Genomic DNA, 23,457 nt, shown 5'->3' with positions numbered 1-23,457 from the left:
ACAACTGTTCGGCCAGGCTCCTCCATGCAGCACACCACTGGTGCGCCTGTGAGCTTGCTTTGGTCTGCTGAAGCAGCAACACCGGCTCCTTCCCCGGTCCCCCGGCGCCGATCTTGGCACAGGGCTTTACAGCCCCCTCTCTCCTGAGGGGCAGTGCTGGTATCTTCCAGTACCAGTTGTTTAAACTCGCCGTTCACTGGACACTTGGGGTTTCTTCACAGCAGGGGTAAGCAGCCACCCAAATTTTAAGGGTTTCAGACCAGCTGTTAAAAGCAGGAGCCCCTTTGCATTTCTCTGCCTTTGTTTTCCACTCCAATAGGTAGAAGGTAGAAGTCCTGCGAGTCCACCATCCCCCTCCAATACTTACTACCACGTGTACTTAGTCTACAACACCAAGACACTTGCTCTTACACCCACCTTATCTTCTTAGTCAGGTAGCTCCCTTATCAGGTGATGAAATTTGTCTAGAACAGATGATTTATCACCTTTTTATTACCTCCTCACCTCATCCATAAAACCAGGTTTGCCTACCTGGTAGCATCATCGTGCCTCAAGGGACTGAATTTGAATAGGATATTATCAAGGTTTTGCAATTCTTTATTGATCATGTGCCAGGAGCAAAAATTTCTCCTGTCACCTCTTGTGGATTTTAGATGAGCAAAGAATTTTCAACCTGATGTAGCTATATATAGAGATTCCCAAGCATCAGACAGAATTCATAAGCTTTACATGGAGAGATCTCCCAAATTGTCACAAGCCCTTAGATAATCATAGGCAATAAGGATTAAAGCTGTGTAAGGAGGAAGAAGAAAATAAAATGAAAAGGTACAGCACTTTTGTGGGAAAATTTCATTTACATGATGTGTTACTGTTATTTTTCCTTTCCAATTATGCTGTAGATTTTGTGTTACTTTCATACAAAAGAGTAATTACTTGTAACACCACAGCTGAGGTTGCATCATGGTTTGCACTTATAGCAGGACTAAAAACTCTACGTTTAATACTTGAATGCTTGCATTCAGACTGCACATTTAGCACAATAACACTTGAGAAGGACAGCTGAATTTTCTTTTTTAAATAATATTTATTTGCCTTCTGCAGAGAAAGATCTTACTTGCCCTCTTTTTCAGAATTTTCACATTTTCTTCACATTTGTGAATTCTAAGGGTTCCCCTGTATTGCAAGCCATTCTTACTGTAGGATAAGAACACAGGTAAAGCTGATTTCGAGTTTTTAAAATTAAGCATATAAAGTCATCCCAGTATTTGTCACAGGCCAATTAAATTTGACAGAGATTTGTCTGAGAGCGATGTTTCTGATTTTACTTTTAAAAGCATGTCTCCTGGATTAATATTCTGATGAAATAAAGTTTTCTTTTCATTCCAGTGCCTGTTTTTCATGTGGATTTAATTTTCTTCATTGTTTTCTGACTGCTTCTGGCTATAGACACTGTATTACTTCATTGCACTTAGTACTGGTGTTTCAACATGTTTACATAATATTAGTTGGCACTGTAATATCTAGTTTTTATTGGAAAAAAAAATGAGCTTGTCAGAATTGAAAGTTTCACATGAGTATATTACTTTTAGCAGGAAAAAGTAAAAAAAAAAGGGACTCAAGTAAAACTTGAATCACCAACCCAAAACTCTTTGCTTTTCAGCGGACTGCATTATCTAGTAACTTTGGTAACCCACTGGTTCGTCTTAAAATCAGCTTCACTGATCCTACTGCAGGCAGTGCCTGAACATCACTCCTCCGCTTAGAAATTGTCTCATTCGTTTCTCTCTCAGTAATGATCTTAGGTGTTATTCTCTTCAGTTCGCCATTTGATGTATTTATATACAAACACTCAGTTTTTACTTAAGTGAATCAGATCCTCTTTTAATCTCTTTTCATAAAACAAGTTCTGTATTTCCCTGATGACATCTATGACCTAATACAGTTTGAGCTAGTCTGTCTTAAACACTGATGGACAGAGGTTTATAAATGGCAACCTAGTAAACTCTTGCTAGTAATGTGCATAACAATATTGTCTCTCATCTCCGTTTAAACACTGATAAAGGCGGGATTGGCCTTACTTTCTTTCATGACTTCCGTATGTTGATAGCTTATAGCTTGTGCTGTGCTCAGTACTAACAACAAATTTTTCTCCTGCTTGTACAACTTTTGACTCTCAAACTACCAGATTATACCAAAAGTTTTTCTTAGGCTCTAGTGTATAATCTTGAATTTTGTTAATCTATAACACTGTTTTTTGGCTCCAATATCTTGTGTGTGCTGTTGACCAGTTGGGAATCAACAGCAAATTTCACATTTTCTTTTTTTCCTAAGATTACTAGTGAAATTGTTAAGAGACTCTGAAATAATAAGACTGATTCTTAAAGAATCTAGCAAATTCCATGGTATGCATTGATCTCTTTTCGACATAAGCCCTCTTCCTTTTGCAGGTGCATAGCTGTTACATATTTTTTGTACTAGTTTTCATCTCTTCCATTTAAATAGTTGCCTATATACAGACACCTGCTTCCAGGGGACTAGCATCAAACTCTGGAAAAAGCAAAGCTGTTAAATAAGATGGTGGATGAGGTGTCATATGTTTGTGATAGAGGGATAAAGGTACAGTGTAATTAAAAGAATAGAGGAGAAAGTGAAAGGCCTGGTGAAAGTCCAGTCTATCTGCTGTGCTAGATTTCCACTTAAAAATGGCCTAGGACTATGACGCAAAGAAAAATCACCGTGGCTAGAGAGGGGGAAGAAAGCACCTATTTTCAATGTTTTTAACTAGTCTCTTCTGAGTATTTTTGGAAATTCTTCACATTCCTTATCACAGAACTCAATTGCATGGGCAATTTTATTCATGAGTCATCTCAGCGACTCTTGCAGAGCTACATACCTATAAAAGTATTCAAATTTTCAAAGCCTGGACTACTTATATTGTTTTTATTTACTGAAGTACAACTTTATGTTTCTACTCAATGTTTAATATCCTTGCTGATGCCTTGTTGGTATTAAAAGATGGAGAGATTTATTACATATGGATGCATAGTTCCACTACTGCCATGTCTGAATTTATATGGACACAGATTCACTGGAAGTATTTCAAGTAATATATGTGTTCATATTATGGAACACTTCACGTTTCAGTGCTGTCACATCTAATCTTGGTGCATGCCTATCAAAGACTTTAGATGAAATCTTGATCACATGAACATCAAAGAAATTCTGCTAGTTTCTTCATCAGGCCTAGGATTTCATTCACTGAATTTTCTCTGAGGGTTCACAATATTTGACGTGAAATTCCTAATTACAGTACCTTATATAAAATATAAACATAAAAGTTTTGTAGATTTTTTTTCTAGAAAATGAATTATATTGAAGGAATAATATTTTGTGATAGGATCAATCTTGATTTAGTAAAACTAAAAGCAAATGATGATAGTACAGCTCTGTGAAATACCCCTGGCCTGAAGGCCACATGACATTTACTTGATTCAAGACTTAACACTCGAAATTTGGTCACATCCAAATTTGGTTATTCATCCACTAAGGTTCATGAAGTTGGTCTGATTTACAACTAATTCTGGCCACTATACAGAAACTGCGGTTTCAGTTGAATTATGATTATTTGGTTCAGTCTGAAGCACAGACTAAAATTCAAGGCATAAAGGGTATCTTTTGCCTTGATTTTCAATTAACATTTAAGTGAATTAAACGTCTGACAAATAATGGGGCAGCTCTACCTTTCTGTACTCAAGTCACTAGAGTTCATTAAGAGTGAATTTGACTCAACATTTCCTCATTGTCCAAAACCCTTTTCTTTGCAGCTTTATAGGAAAGTGATATTATCTGGACAAACATGGATTTCAATCTGCATGAAACTTACAGGAACTTTATCATATGAAACCCCAGGGCTTGACATAGGCAGCATCTCGTATTCAATACAGTACCAACCTTTGAAAGACTCCAGAGAAGTGCATCTTCTCTCATGTTTATTTAGTAATTGAGTATTGTAATTCCTGACATCTTAATTATCATGAAATCACTTTTTCCTCACTGAAGTCATAAAGACTGTTAGAAATCCATATTCACAGCAAAGCAATAGACACAAGTTACTGAGAGGACATAAATGCTGTTGAAAGATGACAAATTTATTTTCCAAAATTGGGGCCATTCTGTCATTCCTGAAGGGTTACTGAGGGCATTCCAAACAGGCATAGATAATTGTTGAAGCTGAAACACTTTGCCTTGTACTCTATTTCTGATGTTTAAGATTGCCCTTGATTTTAAATACCCCCACTCATATGTCTGTTGCACTGCTCTGAATTGTGTCACCAGAGGCAGTGAACTGAAGAAACAAAAAAGAGACCATAGGAAGGGTGAATGAACAGTCACAGCAAGGAATAAGATGATCCAAAAAAAGACATTACTCTGAATTGCTGGTCCAGCTGAGTTTTACCTTCTACAGACTCAGAGCAGACTGTGACTAAAAGTAAAATTGCTTTTGTAGTCCTCTCGCCCTGAAAATAGTCCAAAATGATCTATACACAGCTAGGGTAAGTTGCAGACAGGGCTGGTGTCCACAGTATACCATCTCTGAACATCCTCCTGAAGTTGTGCAATTAGCCACAGAGTAAAGGGTGTTGCAGACTTGCCCTTCAGAACCTCAATGTATTTCCAGCTTTTGGAGGAAAAGACATGAGATCACTGGAAGGAAAACTCACTACACCGTAATGCTGAACCAAGACCTTTATTGTTTTGCCAGCCCTGAAGTTTCAGCTGAGATGTGGTTTTATAATGCTGTAAAATTATAGGTCAGGTAAACCTCGTTGCAGCTCTTGGGTATAGCTGTCCCTCTTCATTTAAGATAGATGTAAGAAGTCATTATGCTCCTTTGCAGAAACGAGTAGCTGGAATGACTGTAGTCTCTAAACCCCAAACACAATTACATGTCTCTGTACAAAACAAAGGCTTTAAAGAACCAGCTCAGAATGTGAATGAAGTGGGTGGAGTGGTTTTGCTGTTTTAAGCAGGAAATAAATACAAGTGAAACAAGTAGGGGCTATGTATGTAGGACATATGTACACACGCAGCCACAGCCACCATGTAGGAGCTCATGTCAAATTATTGTGAAAGAACTTGTACCTGGGAGAAAACCTAGACAGGTTTTGGACCGCTGGCACAGATTGACATGGGTTGAGTCCCTGAAAAAAAGAAGCTTTTTCAGTATGTATAATTTCTGCTACACTCAAGGAAACAGGATTTTTTTTTTTATGTTGCTTTTTAGAAACAGGACTGCACTGAAAAAAGATCAATCTCTATTAATGGTTCCTCCTTCTAGTGGGAATAGTCTACAAACCTCCAAATTTTGACCAGCCGTTGGGCACAATAAAAAAACTGTGTGGCACAGTGATAAATCTCAGATGTAAATATACATGCTGTTATTAAAGTGATAAATCCCAGATATAAATATACATGCCATTATTAATTGACTTACAGAATTCCCACCTCACATTTTCAGAGGAACACCTTCCTTTAAGGTGTTTGTAAGAATTATTTATACTTGGGAGCTGAAACTGGTATATCTAGTTATCATTCGGATACCCCAAAGACCTGCTAAATCAAAAAGTCATTTCTATATAGGAGACAAAGTTTTTAATTCCCAATTTTTATGTGAAGATTTAGATATCTGTAACCTCTCCAACACACCTCTCAGCAAGTCTAGGAAAAAATAAGAGACCATGTAGGTAGGTATCTTTTGAATTTGCCCCCAGAGTCTTGAAAAAAGCTTAGCAAAGGAGAGCGCCTTTGGGGCAGTGGGCTGACAGTGGCTTGGAGCAACTGGTGAAGGAACACTCCATTGCCTTGTTCAGGAAACAGGATTTTGTAGTTTCTTGTAAACAAACAGGATCAGCTCAAAGAAACAGCCGTACAAGAGAACAACCCATCAGGCTTTGACCCGCTGTTCAACTCACTAAAGTATGAGTACATTCCTGACTTACACAGACCCGGAAACAGTTATCTCAAATTACCTTTCCCAGAGCAAACCTTGATAGTGCAAATGATTAATTTTCTCAGTGCACACATAACTAGTGACTTCATTATTAATCAGTGGGGTTTTTTTCTATACCTGTAAATAAATGAAACAACGTATTTGGAAGATGCAACACACTCATGAATGAAACATTCCTAGCATGAAAGAATGAAACATAAATATTTAAAATGGACACCTCTGAGCTTTCTAACTCTCACACTATCAGTAAGGACTCCCAAACTCCTTTAGGTTAACACTCAAGTATGGAATACATTTTTTTTTACTTTGCTACATAAATGTACATCATATAGTATAATGGTCACATTAGGGCAGTTGGTCATTACTGTAAATAAGGTAAGTATAGATATTTAAAATAAACACACACATACGTATTTCATTCAACAGCAAAAAGAACCACCTTGAAGAAAACAACAGTGATTGCTCAAGTGCTCAAAACACACAAAAAAATTTCTGGCTATTAAAAAAGTATATCAATGCCATGCTGGAACTGATCAAAGGTCCAGTACTCTGTCTCCAATGCATAGTTCATCTACTTTCCTATCCTTGGCTGCTAGCAGGTGGTTATAGACTATAACAAGTGTTTGTACAAAGTGGTCCTTTCAGAAGAACATCCTCCTACCTTCTGGCAACAAACAGTGTAAAGGTTTTCTGAAACAGAGGTTCTGTACAGACTTGTCATGTTTAATAGCCACTGATGGACTGAATGAAGAAAGAACAACACAAGCAATGATTTAACACTTACTGAAAAGGAAGAGTGGCAGCTACTGAATCATCAGTGCCACCACATACAGCATCCTGGGTTTTCCTCCAAGGTCTCCTAACTAATTACTCACCAAGTTCAACCTGCTTAGCTCGTGAGATCTGACAAAATCACAGCCTGAGGTGGAGCAGCTGGGATTTAACTTTTATTTATAAAACTTAATTAGGAGATTTTTTTTCTTTCTTTGAATTTTTTCCAGCTCTTCACTCTTCCTCCTGATTTCGGTGACAACATCAACTAACACCCTACATATGCACACATGAACACATAAAACAAAGAGTAAAAACAAACCACAACAGTCAGTGGAGTTATTTGCTGTAGAAATAGCAGTGCTGGCATTAGCACTTCAAAGGGAAAAGCTATTTTAAAATTTAACTGCCTGGCAGATACAGCAGATATAGAAAAGGAACCAAAGAGAGGTAAGGAGGGAAGCAGAGTAGGAAGAGGAGAAAATGAGTGGAGAGGGATAGGAAAGCAGATGAACTGTACATTAATTCAAGGTAAAAATAGTCAAACTCTGTGTACTGACAGTGAAATGTTGGCAACGCGGAACCCAGTAGCAAAATTCCCATTGACTTCAGGGAAATCTGTCTTTCACTCTGCATTAATAGTTTTACTCTTATGTACTACAGTGTGTCAACACAATTCCTCAATGTATTTATTTCCTTTTAGTTCTAGTTGCCAATCATTTATTCTACAGTAATTCTACAAAAATTGTGAAGTCAAGAAGAAAACTGACCCTCACTACTGTTTTCAGTACTAGATTGGAAAATCAGGGTAGAAACCTGTCAGTTTTTATGGCATAAATTGCTATTCATGCCGATGGTATTATACAAACCATAATTAGCCATTCATCATATAATAAACTCCTGTATTTTGAAGCAACTGGTATAGAGCTTCAGCCCCCCTGATTCCTGGGATTTGTTATCCTCTACTACGCTACTGAACTCCAGATGCAGTAATGATTTCAAAGGGAGGGATTTAAAACAGTATGTTTAGTCTGTAATGCAAGATACATGGAATGGTTAGTCAGTCTACACTGACGCATAACCGATTATTCTTCAGGCTGAAAAAATATTCATGGAAAAGTATTTTATATACAGTCAGTCTGATTGCTGTGGTAACACTGAGTAACCTTAGCTGGCTCATTAAACCCATCTGTGATAGAATTTTTTCTTTTTCTCTTCTTTGCCAATAGTAGTAATAAACATGTAGATGTCATTAGATTATTACCACTTTGTCATTTACTGTTAGATCTGTTCTAAACAGAGTTCAGACAGCATGGTTTAAAAGTTACTATCCTTGCCACTGTTGTTCCAGAAGGTTGTTCAGGTAAAGCGCATTACAGAAAATATGAAGAAATATACCCATGTCAAAATAATTTACAGGACAACTTTTGCCTTGATATCAGCAGTCCATTTGGTCAGCACTGTATGGTATCATTTCACATGAAGCGTTGAAGGAAAGGAGACGTATTCTCAGTGCTCCTAAAACTATGGCAGATGCATACAGTTTTACAATGGGGAATCAAACTCCATGAATCAGGTAAAGTTTTGAATGGCTTATGGGGAGCAGGTACAAGCTCATAGCTCCAAATGTATCTGCCTTGTGGAGAAGCTCAGAATGCAGGAAATGATGACCCAAGAACATATGGGATCACAGCTGAAGTACTGTACTTGTCCCTTTGTAAGGACTATAGAGAGATGACAGAACTTTGCAACTTAACTGAAGAGGGCACAATTCCAGTTTAGGCGTTTTTGGCAAATTATTATCTCTCTTTTTTGTAAGCAGGAAAATGAAAACAAAGTAGTCTGTTAAGAAATAAGAAATACCTTACAATTTTGTTTGGTTTGTTTGTTTTCCTGAAAGTTGCATTTAAACTTAGATTTTAAAATTTTATTTATCCAGACATTACCGAACAGTCATTATCCTCTTATCAGGATAAAAACTCACTATGATTTAAGAGATGACAGTAAAAGATAGAGAAGAGACTAATGCAAAGACCTGGATAAATCCACTGTTTTCAAAGGAAAACGTGAAGTCTTAAAAATCAGCCTAGTGAAAGAGAGCCTGATAGATGATTATGTTAGCAATGATCATACCCCATACCTTTTTCTTGTTCACTCCAGCTTTTACGTGTTTCCTCCTGCTTACTTCTCCATGTCTGTAAAGTTCAGGACATTTAAAGTTCCTTTATCTGTATGGTTGGGCTGACAGTTTTTTAATTACATTTTTTAAAATCAGCAGTTTTGCTCCATGGCCTCAAATGTTGAAGTCCTTGGCTGAAAAAAAGGCTTGGTAGCAGATAAGTCTCAAGGAAAAAAACATTTAAAAGGAAATGCCCAGGGTTAAAAACAAAGAAATACGTCTAAAATGCAAACAATTTACTTCAATGTATAAAATCATCTGGCCTTCATTCTCACATGTGTAGCTATAATCTTTCTGGGTTAAATGAATCTGAGGAAATGTGGAAGGTTCTAAACATAAAATCAGGAAAAAATTATACTTTTAATACTTTTAGGTAAGCTAGTTACACTTTGTTCAGCTCCCAAACTACTTTATAGGCTGAGTCCATTTTATAGTAGACTGGAGACTGAACCTGCTACAATTCCTTAACACACTGCAGATTTCCAAGTTAAGAGTTCTAAGCTCCTTGAAGTCCTGCTTTCCGGTTGAAAGTATTTTCAGTTGTTTACACATGTATCATGAAATGGAACTCTCAAAACTGCACCTACGTTTGTAGAAGTCAAATGAGACTTTGGCATTGACCCCGGACAGTGGAAGTTGAAAACATTCGGCTGAAGCGTTTAAGATTTGCATCACAAAATCAAGATCGATATCTCTTTGTTTGAGGCAAACTGTCCTTGCCTGAAACAGCCTAACTATATCAGAAAAGAGATGAACACACTTTTTATAGGTGGGGAATTGGGGAAATGTCAGTAATTAAAATGAAAAAGGGTAGCCCTTGACTTCATTTAGTTTTTGATATTTGGTCTCTTTGCAATAGTTTTTGATATTTCAGATTTTTTCTTGGTAAGTAATTGGGCCATTTTAACACATCAGAGGACTATGGGATATTTTAACCAAATAGAATCCACTCTAACCCATCAAAGAAGCTTACTCAGTAATAATTTTAGTCTTTAAAAGAATAGGTTAACATTAAAAGAACAACTTACTGTACCCGTCAAAAAAAGAAATCACCTAAACCAAGAAAATAATGGTATCTATATTCTTCTGATATTAATTATCTCTTTTATTGTGGATTCTACTCTCAAAAAGTAAATCTAATCTTCTATTAAGCAACCTTGCCTTCAGTTTGGAATACATAAGTCATGTCACAGTCAATTCTTTCGCAGCTGTGCCTGTAACACTGGAGACTTGCTTAATTAGACCTCCCTCCCCAAAACCCAAAGATTAATTGTATTCCTGTGGTTTTAGGTACCACATAATGTTCCAAAAACAAAACTAAAGGCATATGAGCAAAATAAACCCTCCACTACTAAGACAAGACGCTTTGTAGGCAAAGGCTACCATGCAGGTTAACACAGAAAATAATGGATCTGTTTGTCTCAGAAATTTTTGTAGATAAACTTAATTGCTTATTAACTCTACAGGGAGAGATAATTACAAAGATTTAAAAATAGGCCTTCAATTTTCACATGTCCAACCTATGCAAAACTGGGGCTTGATTTTCCAGAGTGGTTTGTGCTTTCAAAACACAGCTGATGTTGGGTATTCATCCCCTAAAAATATTCTTATACTAAGTATATACTATATATTATATTCTTATACTAAGTATCCAGCATTTGAGACATCAAAACCAGAGGCACCTTTTCAAAATTGTGTTTGGTACAGCAAACCTCTCTTTGTGAACTCTCTTTTACACACTCTCTAGCTCAGTTTTGCTGGTTTTAAATAAAATGTTCTTTTTAACTTTTTTGAGTTTGCTTCCAAGAAATGGTTCTCGCACTCCTGCTCAGATCAATCCTCCATAGAAGGCGTTCTGGAGATTTCAAAATGTATGTGCAGTCAGTTGTCATTGGGGATTGTCACTGGGGATCAAAGGTGATTTGGGGAGAAGAATGGTGGTGCATCCTCTCTAACTTTAGTGAAGATTTATGTCATTGCATTCTTTTAAAGAGTAACTGTTCTAAAATTTCAAAAATCTACAAGTGTTCTACACTGTATCATTCATCAGATCTGCCAATAATGGCAATTATAGCTTTGCATGTACTTAATTTGTTAACTATTTTTAATATAGATGTTTTTACTATATTATACACAAAAAACCATAAATATAAGAAGTAAAGTTTTAATTTTAGTGTTTTTTTTCTCAGGATTATTGAGAGTTTTAGATATGCAGGGTTGTCCTATGTATCCAGAGGACTCTCTATGAAAGATCCCTAACAAGGGAAGTTGAAATCTGATTAGAAAAAACTAAAAGACTGAGTTCAGGCCTACTGAATGACACACTAAATCAGATGATGTTCACAGAGGATATAACTACATCATATTTTACCACCAGATGCAACTTCAGCCTGCCGACATTTTGAACTAATTAGAGGAAATAATCTTCAAAACAGAAGCATGGATTGCTGTGATATAGGATGTTGTAGCTATACTTGGTGTTGTGCTGCTGAAGCCGTATATATCTTCTGGATGGCTCATGTTTAGTGAGAACTGGCTCAAGTTGCTTCAGAGACTGGACAGGCAGAGATCATGTTTGCCTTCAAAAGCTTGTATCAATATAGCTAACAGTGGAAGAAGAACTAACATCAGAATTTGTGCTGAATATGACCAAAGCTTATTTTTATTATTATAGTTTATTAATTATTATTATATACCTTATTTTTCTATCTGCTGTGGGATTAGGCATCAAAGTTGAAAATACATATATTCACATGGCATTTTGGTCAAGTTCTAATTTCAGTCATTTTGTTCAATTTATTCACAGATATTAATTTCATGATGTATGCAAAACTATGATCTAAAACAATACTTAGATACTTAAAATAGATTTTCTTTTTAAAAGTAGACTTCTCCCCCCCCCCCAAAAAAAAATTAGCTAAGTTAGCAAAGGATAAAGTGGTATTTTTCCTTGATATGACATATAATTTATGATGCCAAGCACATATGCCATCTGTTGACAGTTGACAATGACTAGAAATATGACATTTTCAGGAACATAATAGCAAATAGAATATTACTAAAATGCATTGAATACAATGGGCAATTATGATAATTATGTAGATAATCACAGAAAACAAGGTATACTGAAGATGCATTGGTTATTTGATTTATGTCTTTAAAATCTGCATAATTTGCAAGAAATCTTTTGTCTATTTAGAGAACATGAAGGAACACTTTATCACTGTGATTCTCAATCCATATTTTATAAGTGTTTCAAATGTGTTTGAGCATCAAGGAAAAAGGGAGGTACTTCCAAATATCTGCACACCAGGTCTTTCTTATTAATGAATGTTTCTAAGTTTTCATTGCTTTCCCCTCAGTGCAACATCTTTCAATAGCACAGAATATGATCTATGGGACTGCAATTCACATACATAAGAAAAAGGGAACCAAGATACAGGATGCTGGTGTGGAGTGTCTTAAGCTACATGCACAAGGCCACTGAAATCATGACAAAAATTGCTTCTTGTTAGTGGAAGCACTGTGGCTACTTCTGGACCAAGTGGCCTATCAGTAATAGATTAATGGTCTTGAGTTTCCACATCCTACTAGCAGCTGTATTACATCGCATGCTTGAATTCTCAAGAAAACAAGATCTGTTTATGGGTAGGATTACTGTGTGGGTGTAGACACATTTGGATCCAAGGTATTAGGACAGGTAGATAACTAGCAAGAATGTATCTCAAACCCTGACCAATCAGCAAAGTTCTGTGCTGGAAAACCTTTCATTTCTTTTCAAAGATTAACACGTTAATAACATTTGTGGTGAACTGAATGGCTGAAGTTCTATTCTTATTTCAGAGAGTGATAAAATTCCCCTTGACTATGCCAGGAAACCTTGGGTACAAGTACCAAGTTGTACAGTCTGCTGAAGAATAGCAGCACCTCATAGCTGTTGTTAAGGCTTTGAGTGATTTTTATTGAGTAAACAACTGATGTGACTCAACATTTATAGAAGACAGAGCATGTGAACAAGGATTATTTCTTATTTTGGCTAGAAAGCCATGTGGCTTTACAAAGGCCATTTATTCTATCTTGCCCTCTGTTCTTCATCTATAATCCCTAAATAAGCTTTTCTTCATTGCTCTTGGCTACCTAAAGTATCAGCTCTTCATGGCATGCAACATCTCATACTATGCAATTGCACAGTAGAAGCAGTGTTAGATGGAGCTCACAGGCACTATGGTCCTGGAAATTTACATTCAGCTATAAGCATGGAGAGGTATGGATCGGAAAAAAAAACCACGGCCTCAAATTTAGGCTCTGAACAGTTATGCGCTTGCACTCCATATATTTTTCATAGCATTGTTGCTTTCTAAATTTGTAATAACCTTACAATAATCCCCTCTTATGCATATCTGATGTGAAACAATACCTCTAATAGAATATTTGAAATGAACTAAGGTAAGTTTTAGGTATTTTTCCATTTTGCAAAGTGACCAGAAATTGCAAACTACAGATTAGCTTCATTTAGATGAGAAGAGTATACATCTCAAGGCAAAAACAAACAGTTCTAAAGTTTAGGGGAAAGGAGGAGAGAGGCTTTTATTTATTTATTTCCATTTCCATCTTTGTAGTTCAGCTAACTAAAGCATTCAAGTTCCAAGGCTGAACTTTAATCTGGGTTTGGGTGGTTTTTTGGACTCCTGGGATCTCTGGGAAATCTCTGGGAAGGATCTCCACAAAAAAACCTTGCTGATTCTTCAAGGACAGCTTCAAGAAGTCGGAGTTCTCAAATATTGGCCACACTATTCTGTGGTCAAGAAACACAAGGAAAAGCCTTATGAGCCAAGTTCCTCTTTTTGATGGTCTACCCTATAGCAAGACCTCATTGTCAGCCCCCTTCTCTGGAAGGAACAGCTGGTGTCAGGAAACACTTTCCCTGTCTTTCCTTTTTTTCCTGGCTTGGGTATCTTGTCAAACTCTAGTTTTTACAGCTAGGTTGGCAAAGCATCACCTTGGGCCTGATGGTGATGAAAGAAGTGAAATAAAGGGTCATGAAGAAGCCCAAGAAAATCCCGAACAACTTTTATGATGTATCATGTCAAAACTCTGTTCATATGATGTTTCAGGAATCTGTCACAAAGCACTCAACCTCAGCAGGCTTTGATGTACCTTCAGACATTGTCCCTGCACAAAAGCTTACAGTGAAATAGAACTTCCCTGTGGCAATTATTTTCTGCTTTGTAGAAACAACACCTCAAAATGACTCCCCAGAGCGAGCAGATGATTATGTGGCCTTTTTCTTGTTAAAGTCAGTGTCTTAACATTTTAAAGTTTTTAATAAGCATTTTAGTATAGTTTGCTAGCATAGAAGCTGCTCATTATGAGCTAATTGTTTCAAAGAGTTGCTGAAAGTGCTTAAATGTTAAATACATGCTACTGTAAGCAAATATTCACAAGTCTTTCAAAACAGATGTTTGAGAAATGGTAGACTATCTGCTCATGTTAGCAGTACACAAAGGACACGAAGAAGTAGGATTTAACAAAAAGTATGTTCATAACTACATGGATGCTAGACCACAATGTTTCTTTTTTTATTTTCAATTAAATGCATAAGGCAGCAATAACCCTAATATTTTTTGTAAGGCCAAGATCACTGGAGACACCAGTAATTCCTGGCTTTCCTCTGTTCTCCACTCACCTGTCTCCACAGCTTTCCCACCCACCCTATCATGCCTGTGCAGGGCCCTCCCAGTCCCAACACCCACTTCACATCCCTTGTTTCTGTCAGCTAGGGCTCCGCATACACTGCATCCATGACAGACCACTCCATCACAGCATGTCTCACACCCTTTGGGGGGTCTGTATACTGTGCATTCCCTTTCCACTCACAGAAGGGCCCACTACTGTCTATACTATTTCCTTGGTGGGAGCTACCATGCCCAGAAGACCTTTTGCTCCACTTCATGGTAGGGTCTGTGTTTCCCCACCTGCCTTCAGTCCCTCTGCTTCCCTGATGAGGTTATGAACACAGTATTTTCAGTCTTTTTTCCTTTCCTTTCTGTTATTATTCGTTTGGGATATAATAATTTTGGCGTCAAGATATCTTAAGCTCTATAAGGTGGAGTAGCAAGGTTGGATAGGAAGGCATTAAGGGTGCCATCCATTACAGGCAACTGCAGAAATACTAAAGATGACATTCTGCCAAGCACATGGCAAAAGCCCCGTTGTCCTCCCGTTTGCCTTTTGTTGTTTTTCCTGATATGTCCACAAATCAATAGCATTCTGTTGATTGATTCCTAGAATATTCCCCGGTATTGATTGGCTAGGACATTCAGCAGATACTGCATTACAAACGGATGGACAGATGTTATTACATTGTTAACCTGGCCTTACAAACTTTAAGAATGGGTATTTTTTGCTTTTCTATTTTTATTCTTGTGGTTTTCAGTTGGTTTTTTTGTGCTACCTTGTTTACAGCCACTTTTCTTTAGCAATCTGATATCTGAATACCATACGGTTTTATTTACGGTGGTTATATTTGCTAGTATTTAACTACATAGCACATCATAGTACTTTGTAGCCATTAGGGCATCGGCGGGGGAGAGATCTCTGCACTACCAAGGTCAAAACCTAGGTAACAGCCAGACCGTTATTACAGATTACCATTACAGCAAAAACAATCAAATGCTAAATGAGTGTCATTTTTTTCTCATTAAATTAAATAGATGGGGTTTCTGATCTTAAAGGATGGAATACAAGATTGAAACAGAACTAATTGCTGTAGTTCAAATCTACTGTTAATTTATATCACCAATTTCCAAGATAGTAAATACATTACTACAACATTATACTTACTTTATACCTGAGCTTATTTTCCTACTTGCTGAACCTGGAGGGTTGAGGGGGTTTTTGTTTGGTTTTTTTGTTGTTGTTTTGGTTTGGGGTTTTGTGTTAGTTTATTTTTTTTTTTTTTTTTTTTTTTTTAACAGGGGATTTCTTATCCATCTCTTCCCTCAGAAAGTTTCCCAGCTTTTTATTATATTGAATTGGAGCTAAAAAGACCTTTCTGATCTGGTTTCAAGAGTGAATTAGAAGAGCAGCTCTGCACAGACAAGCAAAACCTGACATCCAGTCTCCCTTGGCTACGTTTTTCTGTACTTCTACATTTTAACCATTATCACTCATTTATTGTAACCTCCTGGGGCTTTTGATATACCCAGAGATTCTTAGCTTGTCTCCACAGATTCCTCATGACCCTCTACTTCTGTTCACAACTGTGCTCCTCCTCTCTTCCTATTATTATACCTTTTCTTTTCAAGGTGAACCACCCACAAACTATGTCAGGGGCTCAAAATAAGAAACTGACTTTGCTGAATCAGCAAGTGCCTTGAAGAATATAATTGAAAAATACTTTGCAACAAAGGAGGAAAAAGTTTCTTCCTTGCCCAAATGTTCAAATTACACTCCTTAGGCTCCTTGTACTGGGAGTACATTCATGCATTAGTTTTCTCTGTTTGAAATCTGTATTGAAGTACATCTTGATTAAATACCCCTTCAGTTAACTCTCTCTGGTAACTTTAGAAGATGGGACTGAACTGTTAAGGCTTATTCCTGTATTTGATGATTTATCTGCTGTAAACAGGGTATGCCAGGATATTTACAATGACAAACTGGCTTGGTTATTCTCAGTAGGGAAGTTGCAGAATGTCTGGGCAATCAGAGCTTTACCCATCACCATGATACCGGGACTCCTTTTTTTATTTGAAAATACCTGTATTCAAAGCAGAATTTGAATGGCAGAGCTGAATCAGAAAGGCCAGTCATTTTCTCCCCATGGACCTTGCTCCATTAGGAAACTATAAGAATAGGTGAAAATTTCAGTGCCTGCAGAACTGAACCCTTAAAACTTTTTATCATTTTATAGAAACACTGTCGAAGTTAAAGAAAATATTCTTCAATCATTAGCTTACTTCACCAACCCGATCTGCCACAAGAGGGCAGAGGCTTATGTCACTCAGCTTTGTCTACTGTCATATAAGAATGTCAGGGAACTTTAATGGGGAAATTTATCATAGTTTAAATACCAGAGTGAAAAATGAAATTCCATTAACTATTTTAAAATGCATTTAGGCCAAAAAGCCAAATGCAGCAACACAACTCTGTCATCTCTGCTGCAATGAATACAGCTGCCAAAGTTTGTTTATAAGGCATTAATTACTGTGGAATTACGCAAAATAAGGGCTATATAGAAAAATGTGTATGGAGCAAGGCTTTATTAGTTTGAAAAACGTGTCAAGTCAAGATACTGAAACTTTTATGTAAATAGAGTAAATTGTTTTGTTGCAATAAACAGGTAGATTTTGGAGTGGGAATGTGTTAGGAATCCAAAACTACTACAGAAAGTCGCAAGTTGAGTGTAAAATACTTCATGGCCCCTTTCTCTTTGTATTATTATTTTTTTTAAATCTAAAGATAGGCTTAGAATATTTTAAATTATCTGCATTTGATTAGCAAATGCCTCTCAATGAAATAAACTTTGTTAAGCCATTTAGCAAGCGGTATTCAGTACTTCACACATGTATGCTTCCCTTAATTATCTCTTGCACTTTACCGGAAAAAGAGCAATGACTGGAGTTTTCATCCCTAAATCAGCCAAAAGATCAGAAAACATTTATCTGAAACTTAATCTAGTCTTAAATGATGTTCCAGAGTTTTGTCAGTAAGGACTTTGAAAAATACTAGTTTAACAATACAGTTTAGCTGGCAAAAATGAGTGAATCTGCTGCTATTGACACAAATAGGCCTTCTTTTAAGAAGAGACGGTATTAGAAACAACAGATACATGATGCTCTGGCCTGCTGTCATTACAACACACTGCTGGCTTGTGGCTGATTAGGTAGTAGAGAAACTCAAATCAATATGATAACATTTTATACTTACAATCTGCACTGGTACAACGGTTTTGATGAAAAATGAGGAAATGAAAAAATCAAGCTCACTGTTTTCATACTGGAGTAATTTCCATTGCATACACTGACTTTAGCTGTATCAAAGCTTGTTATAAATGGAAGTTGATGGAACTATGACTTAATGATTTGTGGGTTTAGGTCTCCCCCCCCCCCCCCCCCCCCTCCCCCACTTTTCTACTGTTGCTTAATGAAAGAACAAAATAACACAGAGCATTTTCTCAACATAGCAGCTTACACACCTCGGTTCTAATTATATTCACATTTTTAAAAAAGTTTTCTGTAGTTTATCAGCTGATTTAACTGCTGAAATTAAATCTTTGGTATCAATAAGTGACAGATTCATAACACACATTGCTTAAAAAAAGCAGGACTTTCCCTTTCCTCTTACAGCTATCGCAGCTGTAAAGCAAGAGCAGTTCCTGCCTGTCTCAGTTTTTTTACTAAGTGTCAGCTTAATAAAAGACTATGCTACAGAAACAAGCAAGAGAGGAAAAGTTAATCCTCATTGCAATTTAGTTAAAACATATTCTAGCAAGGTACAGATTTCTGTATAGTGAGATTGCTACCAAATCCTTTCTCCAATGCCTTCTTAAAGCCAGTGTTAGACACAATTGGTGGGAGGAGATACAGCACAAATCCCTGCACATTTACAGGCTCACATAACTGATGGTGATGATTGTAATTATCAAGGACAGAATGAAGGAGGTAGTTGTAAAATTCTGTTAAGATAACTGAGTTAGCACATTGCTGTGTCAAAAATGAAAATCTACCCATAAGAGGGGAAAAAACCCAACAGCCTTTTCTCTACCTTAAAGAATTCAGAAAAAAAAAAGAAATCAGAAAACCCCCATATTTTTCTTCTTAGGTAAGCAGATTTCATATTCCAAGAACTGTAATATATCCATTTCAGAAGATTTTAGGTGAGAATTCTGTTGCACAATTCCATAGCCACTTACTGTTTACCATGGCTGTTGAGATTCCAAGGTGTAATCTTTGTCCTAGACCACTGATAAAATGGCTCCAGAAAGTACTCTCCATTAAAGCTACTGGGGACTATAAAAAAAGTGGGGGGTTGTGCTTCTATTATTGGAAAACAGACTAGACTGCCATCTGGGAATCTGGATAATCCACAGTCCCTGGCTCTACAGTTGCTCACAGGCTACTAAGGAGCCAGTGAGGTTAGGTGAGCTGTTGGGAAACTGACCAGGATTTTATCAGAAGCTTGTCTGGTTTTATTCAAAAGATTGATTACAATTACTCCATTTCCATTTTTTTTTTTTCCCTGACAAACCAATACTGCCTGATGGAAATGTTCCATCAGAAATTTTCCAACCAGGCCCAGACTCTGTTATAAATTAACTTGTCACAGCATTAACATGGTTATTGTGGCAGGGACAACAATCAGAGGACTGATTCCAGCTTATTCTCCCATTCTTAGACTAGGCCTTGGACAACCGTTACTACCACATTAGCTGTGATTATCACTGTTGATCTGACTTATTTCCAACACTTGCAAGAATACTAGTACCTGAAAGACCATTTTTTTGGGAACAACAAATGTAGTAATAGACAGTGCCGAAACAGCTTCCTTAAAGCAAGGATTTTAACTTAGGATGAAAAGAAAGGGACAAAGTATTTCAAACTGAGGCAGCAGCAAAAACATAGGTGGCTGATTCTAACAAGATGATCCAGGGAGTCACAGTTAGGTACCCAGGTTCCCCTCAGTAGTATATACAGACAGACAAGAAACTCAGTAGGCTGGCCCACAAAACCCCTTCTGTGAGCAGGGGAGATATCGAATTCCAGCCAGTAAACCACTGTGAGCATAGCAATGAACCTAACCCCCCCCCCAAATGTACCTGTGACAGTATGGCATATTAAGGACCTCCATGCATGCGGGCTCTACAGACTGGAATATTTTTCAGAAGATAGGCACTTAATTAGTCAGGACTCACTTTTTCTGGAACTTAGGTAGCTGATGATACCTGCCCTTTTCAAAACAACTCACCAATTAGGCTAATTTGTTCAAAAGCATATAAAGTGTGGTTTTGCTCTCCTTAGCCCTTGAAAATTCAAATCTATGCCTCCCACTTCCCAAGTGTACATCCTAGCCACCGGAGTGTGGGAAAGCTACTTAGAGCAATCACGAAAATCAGGCCCAATATATGTTAGTTTTGGATTAGAATGCATCAGGAACTCTATTTGTGTAGTTTCCAAAAATAAAACTGTACAATAGACACCTTAAGCTCTTCAGTCAGTCTTTTTCCGATGTCAGGAGATGGCACATTTTGCTGAGTTAAAATCAATTGTGAATTCCCACGGATTTCAACTGAGACAGGTTATTGCTGCTAAACAGAAATAGCAAAGACAAAGAAATGATATAATGTATTTTCCTTTTAGAACTGGATTAATTTGTACTTTATTCATATTTTAAATATCTTTTTTATATCCAGAAGGTCAGCTATCATTCTTGTACCCTTTGAATAAGACAGCTGTGAAGGGGACTGATTAAAAAAAGCTGTGATTTTAATGAAGTTTCCATTCTCGATTGGTTTTCTCCCAGAACCTTGCGCATGCATAATACCTTACAGCCAGGCCTGACTCCTAGCCATTAGTTCTGCCAAGTATAGAAGACATCCGTAACTCTTCACAACAATGTAAAAGACATCTTTCTGCTGAATAAAGTCTGCCAGTTTTATCAATCTTTTTGCCACTTAATATGCCCTTATATTAGACATCTGCTCCTTACACTACTCTCTTCAGACTTTCTAATTTCTTTGGACCATTTTCAAAAACCTAAATTGGAATATTCCTTCCCCAAAGATTTAATATCAGCGAAGCTGTAAACAGCAAAGAAGGATCTGAAAGGACTCACCTATTGCAAAGTTAGGACAGTACCACAACTATTAGAACATCACAGAGAATTATGAAAGAAAGCACTGAAAAAAATTAAATTGTTCTGATGCAGTGATTTAAATGAGAGTCAAATGAAATTTACAAGATGAAGTTGGCCAAAATCATCACTGGGAAAGGACAAAAATGTGATTAGTAGAGGTACATCTGTGATTAGCCTATATTCACATTTTCAAAAATATTTAAGTGAAATTGGATATTAATGGTATGATAAGAAAACCACAAGTGATTCACTAAAGAAACTGGAAGCTATTACCCTTTCTCAGGTGGGATGCAGGAAATAACAGTGTGACTGCTCCTCATTGGTTTTAGTGCAAAGTGAAATGGGTTCACTTAAACTTTAAGCAAACCTGCTCAAATTTCCATTGAAAGGATATGAAAAACACCCACTTCATTGCTGAATCTCAGGTGAGTCACCAATAATTTCCAGCAAAGGGAGTTAGAAGTTTTGAAACTGCAACACTTGTACCATTTCCGTTCATTAGGCAATACTTGTAACTCCTGTTTAAAAAAAGACCTCAAGATGTCTGTATCACACAGTGAAAAATTATGTAGAGACGTCTGAAGTGGCCCTTGACAGCTCACTTTTTTACTGGAAGCTGCATGTTACCACAGTGCCCTGCTGGCTGCAGTCACACGGTTGCATTGATCTTCCACAACACGTAGGCTCTGAAATCTCATAGCTAAGCTATGTCTACAGTGGCTGTGATCCTCCTTTTGCAGGTGGGTCTACAATTGACCAATATGAGCTAAAGACTGGTCAGAGTTGATTGAAGCTGGAAATGTCAGAGAACATTCTCCTACAGTACTTCTGGATAGCGCTCTCCATTTGCTGCTTCTTTAGCAGTCCTGGACTGCAATACAAAAATCCTCCCCTTTAGGATCCAGCCCAAACAACCAAAACACGCAGACACCAGTTACACCCCATGTAAGTGTGCCACAGGTTTTGGACCAGACAGACCAGACAGGTGGTATTCCTTCAACCTTAGAACTATCTGATTCCGAACTGATATCAAAGAGGTACAATTAACAGATAATGCTGTGAGAAAACATAATGTGTGATGGCTGTCTCTGTCTCACTAAAATAAACTAACTATGCCAGTGTTACAGTTTAGCTCTTTTGAAAGTATGTAATGCAAGTAGTGTTAGGGAACTCAGATCAGTATTCTGATACACGTAAATATAAGCATTTTCAAGTAATAAATTGAATTAATAAAGTGTCTTATAAAATATTATCCACTTCAGAGCTTCTCTTTAAGGGAAGTGGTGATTTTAGACATTGCTTTACCACAGTAAACTGAAATAGTTGAAATTATTTAATTTTGAGAAGATCCTTTCAAAATTGCTAGGTCCATGCACTTGCAAGTTCTGACCTGATATAATTTTCATCCTTTCTTGTCACTCTGTTAGTACACTGAGAGGACCATATTTTTACTCTTCTATGTTGGATGAATTTAAGACAACTACCCTGAAATTCATTTTTAACTCTTTCATGGCTTCATAACACAAATATTTCAACCTAATGTACTAAATTTTTTTTCATCTGATGCACTGAACTATCTCAATAATTGCTCCTTTGTGAGGCACTATGAAAACTACAAATTAATTAGCACAGCTCATACATTTCACCAAGGACATTGTTTTTGCCATTTGTAGTAATATGACCAATGTCCTCAAGTAAACAACATTTAAATGCAGAATAAAATTAAGGCAAAATAAACTATTTAAATCCATACTGTTCCATTTAATAGCATAGAAACCTATACAACTAGAACAACAATTGAGAAACCTTTTTAAGATTTTTCAGACTTATCTTACCTAAATTATGGGAACAATTTCAAAGGAAAAATATATCTAATATGTTAATTTAAGTTCAGTACAGGCAAAAGAATTTACTTTTTGTCGCTGGAAGAGATTTAACTTCAAAAGATACAGTTAGAAATAACAAAAGGATGAGGTATCAATGGCTAGCACGCTGAACATTTTAGAGAGCATTGAGATGTTTCCAAGTAGTTTCCACTTTCAAGAATTTTTAGAACTAAAAATCAGCCATAAATATAATTTGATCAATATTCTTCAAACTTACCTAAACAAAGGTCCTTGCCTGAGAATAATAAAAATTCATTGATGTTCAGAATACTACTCTTTTTAAACATCTGATGAAGGGAACAATTTGAGATTGCAATACATAGAATTATAGAATCATAGAATGTTTTGGGTTGGAAGGGACCCCTAGAGGTCATCTAGTCCAACCCCCCTGCAGTGAGCAGGGACACTGCTAACTAGACCAGGTTGCTCAGAGCCCCATCCAACCTGGCCTTGAATGTTTCCAGGTATGGGGCCTCCACCACCTCTCTGGGCAACCTGTTCCAGTGTTTTACCACCCTCATTGTAAAGAATTTCTTCCTTATAACTAGTCTAAACCTACCCTGTTTTAGTTTAAAACCATTACCCCTTGTCCTGACACAGCTGGCCCTACTAAAAAGATTTTCCCCATCTTTCCTATAGGCCCCCTTTAGGTACTGAAAGGCCGTAATCAGGTCTCCCCGCAGCCTTCTCTTCTCCAGGCTGAACAAGCCCAACTCCCTCAGCCTGTCCTCATAAGAGAGGTGCTCCAGCCCTCAGAT

The sequence above is a fragment of the Egretta garzetta genome, unplaced genomic scaffold (assembly GCF_000687185.1).
Source record: "Egretta garzetta isolate BGI_Z169 unplaced genomic scaffold, ASM68718v1 scaffold56, whole genome shotgun sequence".
In the NCBI taxonomy this organism is placed as follows: Eukaryota; Metazoa; Chordata; class Aves; order Pelecaniformes; family Ardeidae; genus Egretta; species Egretta garzetta.
Note: the sequence above shows the minus strand (reverse complement) of the source record.